At 35.6% G+C, this 23,293-nt stretch overlaps 1 long non-coding RNA gene across 1 annotated transcript; it reads left to right on the top strand.

Moving 5' to 3' along the window:
- The first annotated feature begins 575 nt into the window (after positions 1 to 575).
- On the top strand, positions 576 to 18,082 carry LOC137402871 (uncharacterized). The gene is made up of 4 exons (XR_010979495.1): positions 576 to 627; positions 6,413 to 6,518; positions 11,788 to 11,894; positions 17,688 to 18,082. It is a non-coding gene; the product is annotated as an uncharacterized lncRNA (long non-coding RNA).
- The last annotated feature ends 5,211 nt before the right edge of the window (positions 18,083 to 23,293 follow it).

Below are 23,293 nucleotides of genomic sequence, written 5' to 3'. Positions count from 1 at the left end.
TTAAATATTTAGTATATATGGCCTCTGCTCGCCTGAACATAAAGTTAGACAATTGTGATAGTTTTCAGTGGCGGTAGCTTAAAAACAACCATTTGTGTTTTTGTGATGGTACGGAAGAGTATTTTGTAGTCATTTCTCACTGCTGCAATTTTAGTTAGTGAACAAGATGGTATTTTCAAGTTGACTGCATCAGTAAGTCAATATGTCAACATTTTTCAGGTTGTAGCTAGGTCAAAGCATCTCTGACTCTGGTTAGACAACTCTTGAATACATCATTCCTCTGCCTAACTGTAACACATGTTTTGAACCAATCAAGACACAGCAAGACTTAGCGCTGTGTATGAGACGGCCCTGGCAATGTCGACCTTAAAATCTACTGACCGCATATGGTGAAATACAAGGGATGAATTGTCTCCGCCTGAGGAGACATATTGTATACGCTGAGGAAGGCGTCACTAGCTGTTTGTAAGCTTGTTTGTAAGCTTGTTTCTTGCCTGTTTGTAAGCTCGATGTGATTGGCTGAAGCGTTCTTGTTGATTTCAAGACGATAGCCAGCTACAGCTGTTAGTGAGCTAGTAACTGGGATCTAAAATATTAGGGACTCTGGTGTAACCACTGCATTTGATGGTAAGATGTATGTTGTATTTAGTGCATGAATCAGGCTGCTAATAAAAATCCTACCCAAGGACGAGTGATGGTCTAAGAGCTTGGCAAATTATTAAACAAATTACATGTTTCAAATTTAAATGCAAGAATATCGGCACTCTTGCAACTTATACTAGGTAACGAGCAACATGATTGACAAGAATCGGCATCTCAAGAAAATTCTTATCGATTGTTGTAGGAAAACATATATATTGGAAAACATAATGGTAAATAAATTGTTTTTTTATGAATGAAACAAAAACTTCATATAATGCAATTGTCATACATTCTTTTTTCCCTGTTTGGCTAGAAACGTTGTTATGCTCCAATGTAATACGGATGTGGGCCGCGTTCCTTTCACTTATGCATTGATCGCTGCGTCTTTGGCTTCTGTTTGTGTAGCACACTTTTGGTTCTTTACAAGCTCAATCAAAGTGAGAATTATTATCTTGTTTATTTAAAATAGTAAGAGATGTTATAGGATAACTTTGAACTTATCTTCAATGTCAGAGTCTATCAAATAAAAAGTCAGCCTATGTAGCAAAACTTTGGGACCAGATATCTGTACTAATTTTACTGATAAAACAGCAGGATGTGGCGTTTTGCCTGTTTACCATATTTAAATAATTTAATTCTGTTAGTCTATCACTTCAGTGACAATGATAATAAAAATGCTATTCACCTGGTTCACTAGGAAGTGAAAAGAAACAGCGTATATGACATGTTGACATTTCGTTACCATTTTTATGCTACATGCTTTGGATCTGCTTTAATTAGTGGATCCCCAGCAGGGCCACTTAATAGCAACATCCTAAGCTGTGTGCACATATGTTGATAATATGGTGTACTGGCTTTTGACATATTTCCACCCAAATTTGCAAAATTGCAACTGTTTGCTAATAAATTTGTTCAGATTACTACACAATTAATTTTGATGTTATCATTACATGTCTACTTGATCTATGTGAGAAAACAGAACTGGAATCGATCGGTTCGCATTAACTGTTGGAATCCAACAAGCGTTAGCTTATTGAAAAATTTCAAACTGCAGCTTGCAGATTTTGCGAGACATTTGTCAGCCGAAATCTTTAAAAATAAAATTTCATTGATTATGAGCTGGCGTACATAAAGCTTTAGATAGCACAAGCTACTCACAAATTTTAAACTCTTGGTGTAACTTGCATACAACTATAATTCTATGATTGACGATACAGGTTGCAGATTGATATGCCTCTAGTCATTGTCTGTCACTAAAAGTTAGCATTATTGTTGCTATTTATTATTTATGATTGTTTGTTTAGTTTGTCATTTTACAATTTTTAAAATTGTTGCATGGAGCTCCTCAGAATGTACCAAAAACGGAATCTCCAACTATCCACAAATTAACACAATATTATATAGAGTACTCGGGTAAATAAAAGAAGTTGCCTATTAAATTAGCAATTGTAAATGTGGTATAAAGTAGACGACGAGATTTTAACTAATTTCTCTTCATAAATCAAATAACGGATATACAGTGAAACTCGGATAACTCAAACTTCAAGGGACCGAGCAAAAGTGTTCGAATTATCAGAGTGTTCAAGTTATCAGAGCACTGTCACAAGTCCATGTATTTACTTATTTATTAGTAGATACATGAACATATACAAACTATAATATAAATCAAAAGCACAAATGGCTTGTTTCAAATTAAATGCTTCGAATGTAAAGTTTAAAACGTTATTATCAAAAAGTATAGAGATTTTTCTATCACTTGAGATTGTGGTTTGTTGTTTGAGGTGATGTTATTGCCAGGACGTTTTTTAGATTGACATTGGCAAAACTGGATCGTTGCTGAAATGCTCAAAAAAAAAGACATCTTTTTCTTTTGAGCGTTTTACCCACGATCAATTTTGCCGATTTTTCTTGAAGTTTATCCAAAGATTACCTTACTTTACCTGGCATTCGTTAAGAGCAACACTCCGAGGCAGTTCAATTAAAAGTTTTACGAGGTTTAACGGTACATTGTATATCACTAACGTTTTTTGAATGGATACTTATTGAATGTACACACGTATTCCGTGTTTAGGTCAAACGATGAATAGTTTTTTTAGCTAAGACGTTTAATTACAACAATTTTTAAGACGTTTTAAACATTCAACATTCCGACGTTGATTCAACACGGAATCCACGTCGGAAAACTATTCATCACGGGCTAGCCGGGTCACGCACTCAAGGATTTTCGCCACGCAAATACAAAACAAAAACAACATGCTGTTTTTGTTTTGTACGTATGTGAGTGGCGAAAATCCTTGCGCCCGTGACCCGGCTAGCCCGTGCTATTCATTGTATAGAAGTATAAATCAAATTTCACCAAACCTTTAGAAAAGTGTTGACAAAAATATTTTGCCGATGGAGGTAATAACGACGCTTATGAATTACGAAAAGTTGAGGTTTACCTCTATGGCTTGGAATAAAGTGATTTTCTAAAGCGATAGCAACCGTTTCGGTAGCCGTTGGGCAAAAAACAGTTCGTTATAACAGTGTTGAATTCGAGTTATATAGAGCCATTTATCATTGCTTAGGAACGGACCAAGCAAATCCAGTCGAGTTAACCATGTGTTCGCTATATCCGAGGGCGAGTTATCCATGTTTCACTGTATTTAGTGTATCAGATGTTTGTATACAACGACTGGAAATCAGTGGCCGTCTGTTGCCAAAATTGTATCGTATTGCGAGTTCAATTGCTATTTCCATAATGCGCATGTTTGCATCAATCCGCAAGGTGAAACCGGCAAAATTTGCAAATCAAATTAATTTTTGTTATAAAATTTTGGTGAATTTTACGAGGGGGTGTTTGTATTAGATAAACTCTATGGGTTGCTATGCGCTTCTATGCAACTTTTTTGAGTTATGATCCCATCTGAAAAGGATTAAAGTCATCTGGCAAGGGTCTACTCTATGGCAAGGGTCTACTCTATGGCAAGGGTCTACTCTATGGCAAGGGTCTACTCTATGACAAGGGTCTACTCTATAGTAAGGGTCTACTCTATGGCAAGGGTCTACTCTATGGCAAGGGTCTACTCTATGACAAAGGTCTACTCTATGGCAAGGGTCCACTCTATGGCAAGGGTCTACTCTATGACAAGTGTCTACTCTATGGCAAGGGTCTACTCTATGGCAAGGGTCCACTCTATGGCAAGGGTCTACTCTATGACAAGGGTCTACTCTATGACAAGGGTCTACTCTGTGACAAGGGTCTACTCTATGGCAAGGGTCTACTCTATGGCAAGAGTCTGCTGTATGGCAAGGGTCCATTGTATAGCTATTTGTGTTGTAATTCTACAAGCCTGCTGGGTTGATGATTGATAATTTAAGAAATCCTAGACAACTACAGGCTAGTGCTTCACTAAAATGTTAAATAATATATATGTTTTGATGAAAAAATAAAAATAATATAATAAAAAATGAGCTAGAAATTTCTAGTCACACCAACTGAACTGCTGGTTTAGTCACTCGCAGTTCGTCTGCAGGGGACTGCAGATGTTGGTCACAGTAAAGGGTTAATAAAAGGTGGTGAATTTTTTATCTATCACATTTTTTATTTATTTCTGTTATTGTATATCTATATCTAAGTTTGTCAAGCTTGTAAATGTAATTTCTTTTAGATTAAAACAATGATGCTGAGTATTAATATTTAATCTCTATTCACTGCCAATGTCCATACTCTACTCAAACAGTAAACAGCTCTCCAAAGAAGCCAGGCAGTCTCTTGGCTGCGTGCCAATTGACTCAGTTGGCCAGCAGCCAATAGCAATAAACAATGTTGTAATAGCAGTGGCTGGCTTGAGAAGACGTTATGTCAGACACAACGTCTCAGCTGGTACCAGAACCTTCTGGTGATCACAGCCACTATACTGTGATCACAGCATACATTTTAAATAGAAAACTTGTGAATGTCCATTTATATCACTAGATCTCCATGACTCAATTAATCTGTGAGTTTGTAACATATGCAAGATTGAACTGGCCAAAACCAGCGAGTCAAGAAAATTTTGCTACTCACAACTTTTGGCCGAATGTTTTCATCCCTTTCACCCTTTAGCTGGGTTATGGCCCCGCAAAAACACTCGAAAATCGTGTAACTTATTTTTAAAAATTCAATAAAATCAATATTCTGTGAACATGCATAGCTCAAACTGAAATTTATTTTTGTTAACGGAATCTTTTGTACAAACACCACTAGTTTACATATGTACTGCTAGAAAAAAGTTACAACCATGTACAATTGTTCCTATGTGAAATGCTTGGAAGCATTCCTTTCGGTGGAGTCAAACGCGACAGCGTAGCTGTACGAGCTACCACAACGATCACTTTTCTCTTTATATTCCAAAGTTTTAAAAGTTCACATCACTTCTATCATCTGAATTACTTTATCCTGATCAGACGAAAGATCACTAACGATCGCAGGATCAAATAAATTTTTATTTTACAATTTTGAACGTCGAGCCAATGTTGACAGGTTTTCCCTACTTACATATTTTTCTAAAGAGTCGCGATTTCTTTAGATTTTAGCACAAGGCAACGCCTCTCAGATAATCGTCTCATATTGTAATTTATCGACTAACATCTTGTTGATGATATTTAAAACTTACCAGTGTTCATATCCTTTGTTTAGTGTTACTAAGCGACAGCTTTATAAACATCTACCGAAAGCGACATAAAAGTCGTTTCTCATGCAACCGATAAACGACATTTTTGTTGTTTCCCCTGCCAAAGGGTTACGAAAGATGGAAACGGCACATGAAAATGATGTTTGAGAAAATGCAAGGCGAGCTATTCCATTTTAAACATACTTTATCCTCTATTCATTCCTTTTTCAGGAACTTGCTGCCAGTGAGTCAAAAATGTGCTACTATTACCTTTGCTATAGAAGTTCTCATCTTTGTAAACTACTTACCTGTGTTAATCTGCAACATGCAATTTCCATTCAACATTTATTACATGGTAGCTTAATTAAGAGCTTGTAATCACATTTCTACATATTTTGCACCTGCAACACAACAGAGTAAGACATGGTGAATCTTTTCATACCAAATAACTGTAATGTGAATTTTGTTGCAAGTCAACCTTTAAATATTTACTTGGACTTTCCTAGCCAATCGTGACAAAGCAGCAGGAGTAAGTATTAAGCACTCCTAGTACATTCACACTAGTGTCTATAACTAGAGTTAGCTGCAGGATTCAAAGTCAACGATTTATAGTGGATCTTACTTCAATGTACTTTATCCTTTACTCAACTCACATGACTTTCCTTTGTGATTCCCTTGATGTTAGTAGAATACTATATAGCTAGTCTGATCCTCCTAAACTGATAGAACATTAATTACTTCTTAATTTAATACATTTGACTTGGTTGAATTTAGCTCGTTTTGTAGAATTCCGTTTGGAAAAGGAAGTTTTAACGAAAAAGTTTGTTGAGATAAATGTAATCTACAGCCATCTTTCTTTGCTGTTGTACATAGCATTTTACATGTAGACTATTACATGTACATATTAGTGGTTAATTTGGGAAGGCCTCTGATTTTTCCATAAAAACACAATAGTCCCAAAACCATGTAGGTTTTTCTAAAGTCAAACTCACTTGCATAGCTGATTCTGTTTATTGTCGAATTCCTTGATGAAACTCCGCGTTTGTGAAATTTTAACAATGTTGGTTTGTAAATTATTCTTTTGTATGGCTCATTGATACGACAGTGTAGTGATTTCCTATGTTCATTGTTTGTAGGTAGATGAGGGCAGTGATAGGAATATCTCACCTTTGCTCCACATCTGGTTGTATCCACATTGACTTCTGCTAATACTTTTATGGATAGTCTTCACATGGACTGGAGGTGAGTCAAGATCTGATGGATATATTAGCAGTTTGAGGCCTACACTCCCCATCTGACCAGTAGTAGCCTCATCTACATAAGGCTACTGAATTTGGCACTAGTCCAAACGTTGTGTGCCAGCGTTCTAATAATAGCCTATAGGATGAGTAATTTACCAAGTTTCCATACAGTGATAGTGTAGAGACGCCTGGGTGAGCCAGCGCTGAAGCGATATGCTGTGCTGACAAGTAGATATGTTTCCATAAGGCTATATAGTAGAATGATGGTTGTGGGACTATCATGTCAAGGCATGTCTGCATACGAAGTGACAGAATAATAAGGCCTTTCCACACGCGCAAGTGATCTGGTTTTTTAAGTTCAAGGAAACCTGCTGCCAACAAATAACGCTATAGTTTTTGCAGTGTGACTAAAAGGTGGACACCATTTTCTTATTAAAATATATTTATCAGAATTATCTTGGGCCTAATGTTAAAGAAGTTTGCTAGCAAAAATACGTTCAAGTCGACATTTGCGATTGTTGTTCATTCAATATAAACGTAAATACAGTGAAACTCGGATAACTCAAACTTCAAGGGACCGAGCAAAAGTGTTCGAATTATCAGAGCGTTCAAGTTATCAGAGCACTGTCACAAGTCCATGTATTTACTTATTTATTAGTAGATACATGTACATATACAAACTATAATATAAATCAAAAGCACAAATGGCTTGTTTCAAATTAAATGCTTCTAATGTAAAGTTTAAAACGTTTTTATCAAAAAGTATAGAGATTTTTCTATCACTTGAGATTGGTTTGTTGTTTGAGGTGATGTTATTGCCAGGACGTTTTTTAGATTGACATTGGCAAAACTTGATCGTTGCTGAAATGCTCAAAAGAAAAGACATCTTTTTCTTTTGAGCGTTTTACCCACGATCAATTTTGCCGATTTTTCTTGAAGTTTATGCAAAGATTAGCTTACTTTACCTGGGATTCGTTAAGAGCAACACTCCGAGGCAGTTCAATTAAAAGTTTTACGAGTTTTTACGGTACACTGTATATCACTCACGCTGTTTGAATGGATACTTATTGAATGTACACACGTATTCTGTGTTTAGGTCAAACGATGAATAGTTTTTTTTAGCTAAGACAACGTATACGTTTAATTACCACAATTTTTAAGATGTTTTAAACATTCAACATTCCTGTTGTTATAATAACTTGTAATGACATGTGATTTCATTTGTCCTTTTATGTCCTTGTCCTGTTTATCCTTTGCCTGTACTTATTGACCTATGAGTTAGGCCTTACTGTCTGAGTTGCCTTCATGACGTTACGTTATGCCTTATGTTATGCTAGTCAGTCAGTTGTTCAGAATATATGCAAGCAGCAACAACACAGTGCACTGAATTCACGTTTTAACAATTCCGACGTTGATTCAACACGGAATCAACGTCGGAAGGATTTTCGCCACGCAATTACAAAACAAAAACGACATGCTGTTTTTGTTATGTGCGTGGCGAAAATCCTTGCGCGCGTGACCCGGCTAGCCTGTGCTATTCATCGTATACACTGTAGCAGTATAAATCAAATAAAACCAAACCTTTAGAAAAGTCGTTGACAAAAATATTTTGTCGATGGAGGTAATAACGACGCTTATGAATTAACGAAAATTTGAGGTTTACCTCTATGGCTTGGAATAAAGTGATTTTATAAAGCGATATCAACCATTTCGGTAGCCGTTGGGCAAAAAACAGTTCGAATTAACAGTGTTGAGTTCGAGTTATATAGAGCCATTTATCTTTGCGTGGGAACGGACCAAGCAAATCCAGTCGAGTTAACCATGTGTTCGCTATATCCGAGGGCGAGTTATCCATGTTTCACTGTATAATATTCAATGTAAAGCAAAAATATAACAGCGATATTGCACTGTGATCTCTGAGTGAAAAGAAAACTTACTTGTTGTTTGTTTGTGCTAAATGATAGACTGAAATCCTAAATTTCCGATGGCATGATTTTGGTAAATTTTGTTAACCCTGTCATCCATGATCAATGTTTTTCTGTAGGTACTAAAGCGAGCTGTTATAAAGCGAACGTATGCTCCAAAACCTTCTAATGTTTCTTCAGGGAATATATCCTGATCACCGTGCATTAGTATTGTTACAGTTTTATAAAATTTTGCCGTAAATATCGTTGTTGTGGAAACTTATGCTATATCATCTGTCTCGGAAGGGAACTGAATAGGATGGTGTATTAGAAACGAAAAGGGCTCATTAAAGGTTTGAAAAGGAAGTGACTATGAAATTCCTGCAGAAGCTTTCAAGGAAGAATTTGAAATTAACTTATTTTGACATGAATATTTAAAGAATAGAGAAAACATAATATTATTATGCTTTATTATTCATCTTGAGGTGTTGACTGATGTTCTAAAAAAGAATCAAGGAGATTGACCAACCAGAAGCTGAGATATAGCCAGCCAAACACAGGTCTACCAAAAAACATAAATGTTTTGGTAATCATCAATATATGACGTATGAAATCGACTTGTGTGCCATTGGTCAATTAAGCCAACTAATGCGCTCTCCTATAACAATCACGGCGTTTTAATTGGTTTAATACCTGGAAGTATAGAACAATCAAATTAGGCCTAACAATCATCGCTCCTAGAATTCCGAACCAGTCCCTCAGACGTGTAGATTAGTTTTAGCATAAAATAATTACTCGCATCTATTATTTCGCAACATTTCGCTATCTTGCTAGTTCAGCTCAGTTTTGTTGTTCTTCTACTTAGCTTCCCTATTCAGACTCATCTTTAGCGTTGTTCAGATTTTTTTAACTATAGCTAATAAATGGAATCAATTAAATCAATCATCAATCTCGGTTATCATTAGGAATTTTCTACAAATTATATTAGTTACATCATTTATTCTATACACAGTTATATTATTATTTTGTATAATATGCATTATGATTATTATATAAATCATAAAAAATAATCATAGATAAGATAATAGATCAATAGAAAAATCAAATCAAAAGTTATCGTTTTCTTTTCTTATAGCAAGAGCAGCACGGTCAAGTTAGTTTTTTAAGATTATGGCTGTAGTGAACTTACAGTCTGTTAATCGTGACGATAATCATGAAAATCAACTGAATGCTGCAGTAGATACACAGTAGAAAAATGATGAAGGAACAAAAAGTCCCATTCCTATTTCTTATTCTAAACAAACTGCAACTCGCGGATATCGCATATAGACTATACACGTGCCGTTCGTTGAACAGATGATCTTCGGAGCATATCCGTGGAGATTGAGTTAAAATTTGAAGCACAATAGTCAAAATCTGCTCTTCTGTTTTTAAAAATCACGGCGAGGGGTTGTGGGCAAAAGCCTTTACCACACAATGTGTGGTTGATTTTTCTGAGAAACCAGAGCTAGTCTGTAAATTATTTAGTATCGCGAGAAGCGTTTCACATCTCGTAGCCAAAACAATCATTATAAATAACGGCGGTAAGGGTGCGCAACTCCGACACATGACCATTAAGTCGATTTTATACGTCACAGTTTTCGGGATTTTCGAAGGGTTTTCCTCTGATTCTTTATTAGGTAGACCTGTGTTTGGCTGGCTATATCTCAGCTTCTAGTGGGTCAATCTCCTTGATTCTTTTTTTAGAACATCAGTCAACACCTCAAGATAACTAATAAAGCATAATAATATTATGCTTTCTCTATTCTTTAAACAAGTCCCTGTGTTTGTTTTAGCAGTTAGAGATGTGCTGCATTTGATAAGTGGCGGTTGTCTTCTCTTGGCCTTGTTGGGCTGCAGTTATTGCTAGCTGGCAAACAACTCCAAGTTGTACCCTCGACCTTTTGCCAGAGTCCAACGTATATGACACGCATCCATGTATGGTGTGTAGGCCTACCCGTATATGGTATGCGCTAGTGCTGGAAACGAGTACTTCCTTGCCAACGAGTTTAGACTTGTCACCTTCCGTTCGAGTTTTTTGAGTAGCGTGTAGATGGTAGTGCTCGGCATGAGTACTCGGCCAACGTGTTTTTCGGGTATCGGGTTTTTTGATACAGGTTTTATGTCTAAAATTTCCAAACATCCGACATATTTTAAATTTTACAATGCAATTATAACTTTATTCAATTTTTTAATCTTATATTTTTACTATTTTCTAACGACCGATGTTTGTGCTCGCTGCTTTAACCTTTTGAAGTTTGAACCCCAACTCTGTCTTCAGGCATGGCGTAGGGTGTGTCAGCATTTCTATTGGCCGTATTCCGGCATTCACATGGCTTTGTTTACAAAAGCCATTTCTAAGTAACAGCGTAAACTAACCAAATTGATTTTTGCACAAGATGTTAGACCAGATATGTCACTTCCATTTGTAACAGTTTTCAAATTTCTCTCTTTGGCTTTTTGGTTTTAATAAAAAATTTTATTTGAATGATATCGCAAGAAAATGGACACAACTGGTTCGTTGGTAGGACGTGAATGATTGTGATGCAAATAAAGAACTTTAATACTACTTACATTTTTCCAGTATATTTTGAGTCTTAAAATAATGATGAACATGTGATCAAGGGATATGATGCAATTGTAAATGTTTTTAAGAGTTTTTTAAATTGTACAAACTTTTAGTTTCAGCTCGAATAATGGTAAGGTACTGTTTTTTTCTGTTCGATGACATTTGCTCTGGGTTGCCCAACTTTTTTTTACTAGTGTTTCACCAAATGTCATTGTATTATCAGCATTTTCAGATATATATATATATATATATATAATAAAAGTTTGAAAACTTCGAATCGCTGGACAGATTTCCCAGGGTTACTAACACGCATTGACAAAAAGAGCCGGTGTTCAAAGGGTTAATAGGCGGGTTATTAAACAGTGTTTAGAGTGCAGGCACAATAGACCGAGTTTTTGTCCACTCTACTCGAGAGATCCGTGTACCAAAACCCGACCGGCAAGATTGAAATGCTCCAAATCTCTATCACCCAAGACTCGAGAGGAGATAAACCCGCGAGTGCAACGAGTTATATTAACCGTGCCCAGCACTAGTATGCACCCATGTATAGTATGCACCTGTATATGATACGCTCCTGTAGATGATATGCGCATGTGTATGGTATACTGCGGGTTTTCTAAAATCAAACTGACTTGCATAGCTGATCATGTGTATAGTCAAATTCCTTACGTATTCGTGAAATTTCAACAATGTTAGTTTGCGAATTATTCTTGTTTTGCTCAATGATAAGGTAGTGCAGTGTTTTCTTATGTTCATAGTTTTAGGTAAATGAGGGCAGTGATAGGAATATCTCGCCTCTGCTCTACATCTGGTTGTATTCACCTAGATTTCTACTACTCTATGGATCATCCTTACATAGACTGAAGTGAGTTGAAATCTAATGTTAGCAGTTTGAGGCTTATACTTCTCCATCGCACCACAAAAAGCCTCATAGGCTTTTTTGTGGTGCTACTCAAGGCTACTGAATTTGGCACTAGTCCAAGTACTGTCAGCCTTCTATAAGCGGTCTAGGATGAGTGAAAGTATGGTCACACTAACAATTCTTTCCTTGGTTCTGACCAAAATCACGAAATGTACGAAAAACACAGAATTAATGGGCCGAAATTCACAGAATTTTCTGAGCTGTGCATGCACCAGTGTTGGGCCGGAAAGGAGTTATCTGCTCTTACCGACACCGAGGGATTATCGGTATCCGGGAAAACAATCATTTTCAGTGACAGCTAGCGGTCCACGGCCAGTTTGATATGATCGGTATATATCCGTAAAAGCCTATCGGTAAATAGTTATCCGGATAGATTTTTGTAATTAGCAGGCTACAGCATTACCAGTGACGCGATGCGCGGGAGAATCTCCCGCATAATGAGCTGCTTATGAAAGAGCTCATTTGACGTCTCGCGCACAATCGCCATGTGTTGGAATGAGATTACAATTGTGCGTCAATTGATGTTATGGTTAATTGCTAATCAAAAAGAGTCTCTCGGCGCACATTGGCAATCACAACTTTTTTTCTCAGACATTCTGAAAACACAACAACTGCTAATTATATTATAGTTCTTTCTGCAACAAACATTTCCACGCTTACCTAAATGTATCTTGTATTATATTACGTCTTACATTGATAAATGTAAAACGTAATATATGTTTTATATTTGATAAAACCCTCAGTTTGATATTTGATACGTTTGATATATTTATACGTTTTATATTTGACTTATACCCCAACCTGTGTTATATAAAAATGGGCAGTAGGTAAGCTGAAGTTAAACACACACTGAAAATCATATACCGAACTGCAATACCGACAATACCGAATTTTATTAGTTGGCAAAGGATACCAAAGACAGTAAATACCAAGGATACCAACACCGGGAAAACCAATAAAAAATTGCAAGGATATCTTATCCGGCACTAAATTATATACCGTCCCAACACTAGCATGCACACCAAAATAGTCGACGAAACGCTTTTAATTGTCTAAACAAATTATTAGCAAGTATGAATTTCACCGCTTTCGCAATTGCTACAGTCCAAAAAACGTATTACGACTCAAAATTGAAGTACCGTTGTAATTCAGCATAAAACATACGATGCAATTGCTTAAATTGCGCTATTGTTGGTTTTTATCCTTCAGACACTACGGCTGAAAATCGACTTTTTTTAACAATGACAATTTTTATTTAGCAGCACACAATTCCTATTGTAGCAAGACTTGCCATATTTAGTGCAATCAAGTCAGTTTAATGTATTTACTATGGCAAGTTGCATTAGTATTTTTCTTGCGTGTCGCGTTATGTGCCCGGACTATATAAATTGCAAAAGTTGCTAAAATCTTTATCGCTAATAATCTGCCTAGCCTATTTGAAGCATTTCGTCAACGATTTCTGTGTGCATGCACATTCTGTGAATTTCAGCCGAATAATTCTATGATTTTCGTTTATTTCGTGATTTTGGTCAGAACCAAAGAAAAAATCGTTACATGTGGGCATACTTTTAAGTTTCTTTTATCAAGGTTCTTCTTTTTGATGTGGGAAACAAAAAGAGTTTTCTTAACTTTGATTTTATACCCGTGTTTAAAAAATATTTTTATGACAGTGTGTACACTGTACTATATGTGTATACAACGTCTATACTCCTCTACATTACCGTACTTTTCAGAGTATTAGCCGCTACTTTTTTCTGATGATTTGAGCCATGCGGCTTATTAAGCTATTCTGTGGCTTCTTCTTTCATCACAAGGGCCCATTAACCAGAATATCCAGTTAGTGTACCTCTAGCGGTGAAAGAAAATACAAAACAATGCCTAACAGTACTGGTCCGTTAGGCACTAGGTTAAAAAGCGTCGGTTAATACAAAACAGTGCCTTTAGGCACTGTTCTGTTTTAAACCAGAAAGTTGCTGTCGTGTTAAAAAGCACCGTCCTGAGTTCTGCGGCCTATACAAAGATGCGGCCTATGTATTGTTTTATTATCGTTTTTTGAAAAATAAAGCAGATGCGCCTTATATAGGGGTGCGGTTTATAGTCAGAAAAGTACTGTAGTCACAGTCATAACTCTACATATGAGTTATGATATGACAACTCTGATATGCAAGAAACTTGATATACAAGTTAACTTTCTTTCAAGTTTCTTCCTTGAGATACGAGTATTCTTGGAGATACGAACGTAAGAGCTGGTTCTCGTTGGCCACTATATAGCCACTCTATGGCCAAGTATCCGAGAAGCCGCTTTCGTAAACACCATCGTTTGGTATTTCTTCTCGAATTCATTTGAAAAACGCTTATAAAGGGTTGGCTAAAAGTTGGAGGCTACGCGAGGCAAACCGAGGCTAATTATACTAGAAAAGTTAGATGACATAATTAAAGCACATCTGCTAAATATTTAAAATATAGCTTCACGTGTGTGTTTAATATACGAAATTCATTCAAGTTGAACTCCGGTCTTTTTCGTGCAGGGTGGCAATAGTTTAGTACGGTGAATCCATTGCATGTAATATATGGATGTAGTATATTTGAGTGTGGTAGGCCTACATGTCTGCATGGTATGTACCTGTATATAGTATGTACCAACGTTTGGTATGCACCCGTGCATGCTTTGCACTCCTATATGGTATGCATACGTGTATGGTATGCATTTTTGTATGGTTTGCGCTTGTACATGTGTTTGGTATGAACTTGTCTATGGTGTTTACCTGTATATGATATGTACCTGTGAAATGTATGCGCCTGTGTAGGAACCCGTGCATGGTTTCCTGTGGATGTACCTGTGGATGGTATGTACCCGTGTACGGTATATACCCATGCATGGTACACACCTGTATATGACATGAAACTGTGTATGAGCCATTGTATAGTTAGCACCCGCGTGTGGTACACGTCTGTATATATGATATTTGCCCGTGAATGGTATCCGCTATTGTATGGTATGTACCCGTGCAACGTACGCGCCTGTGTCAAAGCCTGTTATATGGTATGCGCCCATGAATGGTTTCCGTCCGTGAATGATATCCGCTTGTGCATGGTATGTGCCCGTGTATAGTATGTGCCTATTTATGGTGCACTCTTGTATATGTTTCAGCTTTAAAATTTCAGTAATATACATAGTTATAGCCTGTTATCTTGAGGGTTCTGATCATCGTCATTTAGCTGGAAGGTATTTAATAGCGTTGGGCCGGTATATAATTTAGAGTCAGATAGGATATCCCTGCACTTTTTTGTCGGTTTTCCCGGTGTCGGTATTCTCTGTATTCACCATCTTCAGTATCCTTTTGCCAACTAAGATAGTTTGATATTGTTGGTATAGCAGTTCGATACATGTTTTTCAGTGTGTGTTTAGCTTCAGCTTACCTACTGCCCATTTTTATATAACGCAGGTGGGGATAAATGAAATATAAAACATATAAATATATCAAACGTATCAAATATCACACGTAATATACGTTTTCTTTTTGATAAAATATAAAACGTATATTACATTTTACATTTTATTAATGTAAGATGTAATATTATACCAGATACATTTAGGTAAACGTGAAAATGTTCGTTGAAGAAAGAGTTATAATATAATTCGCTTGTGTTGTGTTTTCAGAATGTCTGAGAAAAAAAGTTTTGATTGCCAATGTGCGCTGAGAGACTCTTTTTGATTAGCAATTAACCATAACATCAATTGACGCACAATTGTAATCTTATTCCGTTACATGGCGATTGTGGGCGAGACGTCAAATGAGCTCTTTCATAAACAGCTCATTATGCGTGAGATTCTCCCGCGCAACACGTTGCTAGTAATGCTGTAGCCTGTCCAATACAAAAATCTATCCGCATAACCAATTACCGATAGGCTTTTACGGATAAATACCGATCGTATTAAACTGGCCGCGAATAAATAACTGTCACCGAAATGTCGGTATTCTCTGTATTCACCATCTTCGGTATCCTTTTGCCAACTAAGATAGTTTGATATTGTTGGTATAGCAGTTCGATACATGTTTTTCAGTGTGTGTTTAGCTTCAGCTTACCTACTGCCCATTTTTATATAACGCAGGTGGGGATAAATGAAATATAAAACATATAAATATATCAAACGTATCAAATATCACACGTAATATACGTTTTCTTTTTGATAAAATATAAAACGTATATTACATTTTACATTTTATTAATGTAAGATGTAATATTATACCAGATACATTTAGGTAAACGTGAAAATGTTCGTTGAAGAAAGAGTTATAATATAATTCGCTTGTGTTGTGTTTTCAGAATGTCTGAGAAAAAAAGTTTTGATTGCCAATGTGCGCTGAGAGACTCTTTTTGATTAGCAATTAACCATAACATCAATTGACGCACAATTGTAATCTTATTCCGTTACATGGCGATTGTGCGCGAGACGTCAAATGAGCTCTTTCATAAACAGCTCATTATGCGTGAGATTCTCCCGCGACACACGTTGCTAGTAATGCTGTAGCCTGTCCAATACAAAAATCTATCCGCATAACCAATTACCGATAGGCTTTTACGGATAAATACCGATCGTATTAAACTGGCCGCGAATAAATAACTGTCACCGAAATGATTGGTTTTCCCGGATACCGATAATCCCTCGGTGTCGGTAAGAGCGGATAACTCGTCACCGGCCCAACACTAGTATTTAATCATAGACTTATTTATAGCCTTTTAGTTTGAGTATTTCAATCATAGAGCTATTCATTTTAGCTAATTGTTTTGGCTTAACCCTCTCAATCCTAACAGCTGTTGTTCTGGCGTCGCGTAGAGTGTGTCAGAAACCTTAGCAGCTGGAATACCGTCATTAACATTGCTGTATTCACCAAGGTTGTTTCTAAGTAACAGAGTAAACCAATCAAATTACTTCTTGCGCAGGGCCTTAAACCAAATATTTCTCTTCTATTTGTAACATTTTTCAAATATCTTTATCTACTTCCTTCATTCTAATAACAAATTTTATAGGAACAATATCATGAAAAAACCGATGTCTTGTTTTATGGTAGGTCATAGATGATTGCTATACAGAAGAATTTTATGCTACTAACTATAATTATCCAGTTTATTTTGAGCCATGAACTGAAGATGAATGTGTGCACAACGGATATGATGCTACTATAATTATTTTTTACGAGTTTTTAAAATCGTACAAATTTTTATGGCTTCAGCTCGGGAATCAAGAAATACTATTTTTTGCTGTGTGATGACATTTCCCGTGAGTTACTCGACTTTTTTGCTAGTGTTTACCAAATATCATGGCATTATGAGCAGTCAGATATATTTAATAAAAGTTTAGAATCTTCAGATCGTTGGACAAATTGCCCGGGGTTACTGACGGGCATTGCCAAGAACTGCCAGGGTTCAGAAGGTTAAGGTTCTTAGTCCAATATCTATATGTAGGCTTGTAGCATTCGGTTATCAGCCATAGACTTATTTATATCACTTTAGAATTGACATTTAGTCACTTTTTTAGCTTTAGATATTCCGTCATAGAGGTCTTCATTGGTTGATTGTTTTCTTGGCTCTGTAAGTTAAAACTTGATCGGCCAACTATTAGAATTTTTTTGCACTCACCTTGTCCATTTCGAACGTATGTCTAATGTTTTAAAGTCCAATGGTTATCTATCCATTGTCAATTTATATTCTTAGAACCATTTCTTTTTTCAGTGTCACATACCCATGGCTGACATAAAATCAAACCCTTATCGCTCAGTACTCAGAGAAAAACTGACAGTGCAGATGTGACGGCAGATTGTCTTTCCAACGGCAGGTCAAATTACAGTTGATTAAATGAGATTTCATCGATGTATTACTGTAGGGTCAACTCATTGACTCATAGTCTTCATATTCATCTATAGCCTCATTTCCTATCTGAGGTTAGTTATGGTTAGTTTGGACACTTACAAATCACTCCATCATATACCATCAGGTATTTAAATAGTTACAGGAAATTTGTGATTTCAGAATATTTTATTCTAACAAAAAGTTGTTATGTTTTGTGTTTCTGTGAGATTCTTTGCTATTTGCTCATATAAGTAGACACGTAATGAGTAATTTCATAAAACTACCATAGAACTGCTTTACTCTATTAATATGTTTCAGTGTAATTTATCAATGTCCGTAGTATGCAGGAATAATATGAAACTGACTGTAGTTTACTATGAATATTGATGTTATAGACATACACCTCTGACCCTTAAATATACTCTGATGATAGCGGCTTACCTCCTTGATCTCTTGTTTGTCAATTGTGTAACCAATAGGTGGAAGAATAAACAATATAGTCAAAGATCATGCTAACCATTACGGCTTGAAATGTTAAAGAGCATACCATCTTGAAGTCGCAGAACTTAACCACAAAACGAAAATATCTGTGATGGTGAGAGCCACTCTTAAATTGTAAGCAAGTCGTGTCAATGACAATAGAAAGAAATGAAGCAGTTTTACTTGTAGTCATTGAGTTCGCATGAATTGATGTTTTCCCAATAATATTAGTTAGTCTTCTCTAGTTGTGACCCAAAAATAGCATTCCTATGTTGAAAAACCAAAAACTACATGAGGTAAAGAGGCATGGCTGGATGTTGCGTATAACAAGGGTAAGTAATCATGTTTTCATCAGGACTTACGCAATGGATTTCTGGAGCATTGAGTGAGTGTCAGCCGGTCATCATGTGAGATACGGGGAGTTGGAGATGAGTAAGAAAGCCTAGCATAACTACAAACAGTAAAACAGTTGAAAACATGAGCCTACCATCCACAGCGCGTCATAAATACTCAATAGTTTATGAAGAAAATATTTTGACCCAATTGCTTCTTTTGAATTAACTTACCAAATTATAAACTTACATTGTATTTTCTATTGCTTATGAAATGCCAGCTGGTTGAAAACAGCAATTTTTAATAAAAATGAATGATGTCCAAACAATCAAATCCATCGCGTATTAGCAAATGATGTCCTTTTCAGCCAATCATTTGCAAATGAGCAAATCCTTTACATATCAGCAAATGATGTGCTTTTCAGTCAATCATTTGAAAATGAGCAAATCCTTTACATATCAGCAAATGATGTCTTTTTCAGCCAATCATTTGCAAATAATCAAATGTTTTATGATGCAATGAATAATTGAAATGAATATATGTTTTTTAGAACTGCTCACGTCAAAAAGGGTGCAAATTGCTTAGAATATTTTAATGATTGCCATTTTTGACACTATTGTAATAAAAGCTCAGATTGGCTACCAAATTGTGTTTAGACGCTCAAAATAACGTACTGTTTCATATCATGCATTTAAACACCAGCAGTGCTGCTCATGCGGCTCACATGAAGACTGCTGATGTTGGTGACACTTATGACATGGCATCAAAAACACAAGCACCTTGATTTTTAGAACTGCATGTCGATATAAATATACCTTTGTTACGGTAGAGCCAGCTAGAATTCCAGGATCTTCGTAAGGTCAAGGTCATCTCTTAGTTGCTTTTTGATTTATCGGTGCAGTTTGTTGCCTACTAGCATTTGTGTCTCCTGACTGCAACTGTCTACCCTTTGAGTTTCACTACACATTCCATTGAATAGCCTGGCCTAATGGCTGCTAATTAAATACTCAACATTTAATCCTTTGGCTTGATGGTAAGGGTATGTCTACCTATTGAAATAGATTGTCTAATTTAGTGTTAAATTCTGCAAATAGTTTGGAAGAAGGTGGTTAGGTATGTCAGGAAGAGGTGAAACTGGTTGAACAAGTGGCTGGACATGAACAAGATGGCTAGTCAAGGAGACAGTGGCTGGACAAGCAGAGGGTGACTAGCCATGCTGAAAGTGACAAGACTACACAGAGAGACGTTGGATGTGTGAGTTTTTTACAATATCTAAAGGGTTTATGTACTTTTTAACCTAGTTTACAAGGATATCTTCGCTTTTTGAATACAAAAGGTTTGGTTGGAATTTCAAAAAATTTTAACTTTTTTTCTAGTTTTAGGTTTATTTTAAATTTATTAAAATGAAGATTATTTCCAGTTTTTGGACTTTATAATTTAGATTGTGGTTGGCCAATTAGGTTTTTTTCCAGATTCTTGCGGCAACTTTCAAAGCTATATTTGGTACACGTGTTTTATTAAAATCTTAAAAGAAATAATTTTATGAGTACATTTCTAAGGAGTTGTTTTTACTCATGAGTTATAGTCTATGGAGTATTACAAGCAGTTTTGTAATGTTTGACTAAAACAAAAGCAAGAGATGATTTGTACTACAATATTTGTATATCTTCTTGGAGTTGTCTAATCAATGTTACCAAACTAGGTTCATAAAAGCGCATGGTAGTGTCTGCATTAGACACAAAGAAGCAAGTCATGCTTTCAATTTTTTACCTTTCTTTTGGTGATAAACGACGACATTGATTTACCTTCTAGATTTTTAATGTTGAAATACATTAAAATGGAACAAAAATTGGCCTATTGCTTCTAGTTTAACATAAATAACAAGAAAATGTTAGTCAAAGCAGTTTAAAGGTTTTTTGTAAAACTTTTCAATTTTTTCATATAACTATGGTTTCTCACAAAATAATAGTTTTTACGTAAAATTCATATGTGCTAATGAACATGTATTTTATGTATTCAAAGCTGAATTCAATTTTAATTTTTTTGCTGCAGGGTGAGTAACTAATAACACTCTTAGCACTCTTCAACCGAGTGAAAATCATGAAAAATGAATATTTTATTAACTTATTATGGAAACTTCAATGATGAATAGTCGTGTGAGAGCAATTCCTATTGCTCTGAATATTGTCTATAACCTTTATTACTATAATAAAAACCATGTCTGTCCAAAGCTGTAGTTGGATATTGGGAAAAGAGTGACTCGTCAGAGATTTGAACCCACAACCTCTGAACCCACAACCTCTGTACCATAACATTTTAATATTTGCTATGGTACAAATTGAGTTGAGATACCAGAGAGCTGACATACAAAGTCAGTCTCAGAACATGGTATGCTAGTGTGTTGAGATCTAACTGTACTCGGTTCACACACAGAAGTCTTCATGGTGTCAATAATAATATATATCAATAAGATGCTACCAATGTATGTGAGAAATTTGTAAAACTCTAGAGTGGAGCATATAGAGAAAACATAGCAGATATAGAGAACAGCCATTGTCTAATAGTCATTGTTGTTCATTAGATCTTGTTACTCAGAGCCAGTGCGCACAGGCTAGGACTTACTTTTTGCTATCCAGTGATAATTTATATCGGCATATTTTATGAAATACAAATGTAACAGACACCCTTTTATATACTTGTTAGTTCTATAAAACGAATGATTTCCTTAACGCCAAATATTACTAAAAATCTTATTTTTAATATTGCCAAGGAAAATCTGCATAATTGGTAATTTTAGCAAATGTTAGCATGTTCTCAAATGTTAGCAAACCGAGGGAAGACAAGTCCAATTTCTTTCTCAAAGTAAAATCAAAAGTGAAATTATTGTCATATCCTAAAGTTAGTAAAGGCAGTCTTGCTGCTAGTCTAAAAAGATTCGATTCAGATTCTATTTAACTGAACCTTTTTTATTTTCATAACAAGTTAACCCTTTGGCAAGGGAAACGACCAAAATGTCGTTTCCCATGCCGGTTGTGTGGGGAAACAACATTTATGTCTATTTCGGTAGACGTTTATAAAGCTGTCGCCTAGTAACATTAAACAAAAGATATGAACACTAGTAAGTTTTAAATATCATTAACAAGATATCAGTCGATGATTTACAGTATGAAACGATTATCTGAGAGGCGTTGCTTTGTGCTAAAAGCTAAACAAATCGCACCTCCTTGGAAAAGAATAAAAGTTGGAAAAACCAGTCAACATCTGCTCGACTTTCAAAACGATCAAATAAAAGATTATTTGATCCTGCGATTGTTAGTGATTTTTTGTCTGATCAGAATAAAAATAATTCAAATGATAGAAGTGATGTGAACTTTTTGAAATTTTAATATACTTGGAATATACAGAGAAAACGATCGTTATGGTGGCTCGCGCGACTACGTTATATCGTTTGACTCTACCGAAAAAAATGCTTCCAAGCATTTCATACAGGGAAAATTGCACATTGTTGTATTTTTTTTGAGTAGTAGATATGTGAATGAATGTTTATGTACTAAAATTTTGTATTCATAGTAATAAATTTAAGATTTGAGCTATGCATGTTTATGAAATATCGATTTTCTTGAATTTTTGAAAATAAATGACATGATTTTCGGTTGTTTTTGGGTGGCTTATACTTGGTCAAAGGTTTAATCTACACCCCTGATCAACTTGATGCTACTTAACTTGTTTCTGGTTAAACTGTTTATAATAGTCCTTTATTATACTAAAGAAAAACTATAAATAAAAATATTATTTCACTGTTACTGTGATTATTCTTTGAAGTTTTCTCTTTGGCTTTTTATTAACTATTTTGTATGTTAGTTTCCAAAGGCTGCCAAAATAATCGCCCAGGAGGGCTGACACAAATGTTTAATTTTTCTTGTGTTTAAATATGAAATTAAGACATGTGTCTTAATTTGTTTTCTATGTAAACCCTTTTTCTATGGGTTAGAGAAGCGGTAGCAATTAGGGTTCCTGGCAGCAATTTATGGAAATTTATATCATACACGGGAGCATCTCTTTCCTTTCCAGCAATTCAAATATCATGTTCTATTCAAAACAAGGGACACTTTCTCGGAAACCTGTTCATCTTTGTGTCTCTTTCATATCACCATCCATTTTCAAATAATTTTTCTTGCTTTTGATGTCTTTCCAACCAAACACCCACCTTGTTTTGTCAAAGTAATCAATTGAAATCTTGAAAGAAATAATTTGAATGGGTACATTTCTAAAGCCTAGATTTTCTGAGTTGTCTTTCCTTATAACTTTAAGTTTGTGATGTATTGTTGGAAGTTTTGTATGGTCTGTCTCAAACAAAGTAGAAAATGGTTTTTTCCACATTAATTGTAAGTCTTTTTGGAGTTGCCTCATCGTTTACCTAATGCTATTATTTTACAAAAACCTATGCCAATGTCTGCAGCAGACACATTAAACATTGTTAAGCTTTTTTCAGCAACTTCTGAGGCGTTTCTTATTTTACACTGTTTTTCATCAAATATTGGTCTATATATGAAATTTATACACTTGCACATGTACCTGTATTAGCTGTATTTATAGTTAACAATAAACACTGCATATGCATTGCACGGGTGATAAAATGTTTACTTAATGAATTTTAGTAAGTTACTTGGAAGGCC

This window comes from Watersipora subatra, chromosome 8 (assembly GCF_963576615.1).
Source record: "Watersipora subatra chromosome 8, tzWatSuba1.1, whole genome shotgun sequence".
Lineage (NCBI taxonomy): Eukaryota > Metazoa > Bryozoa > Gymnolaemata > Cheilostomatida > Watersiporidae > Watersipora > Watersipora subatra.
Note: the sequence above shows the minus strand (reverse complement) of the source record. Positions and strands in the feature narration are given on the sequence as shown.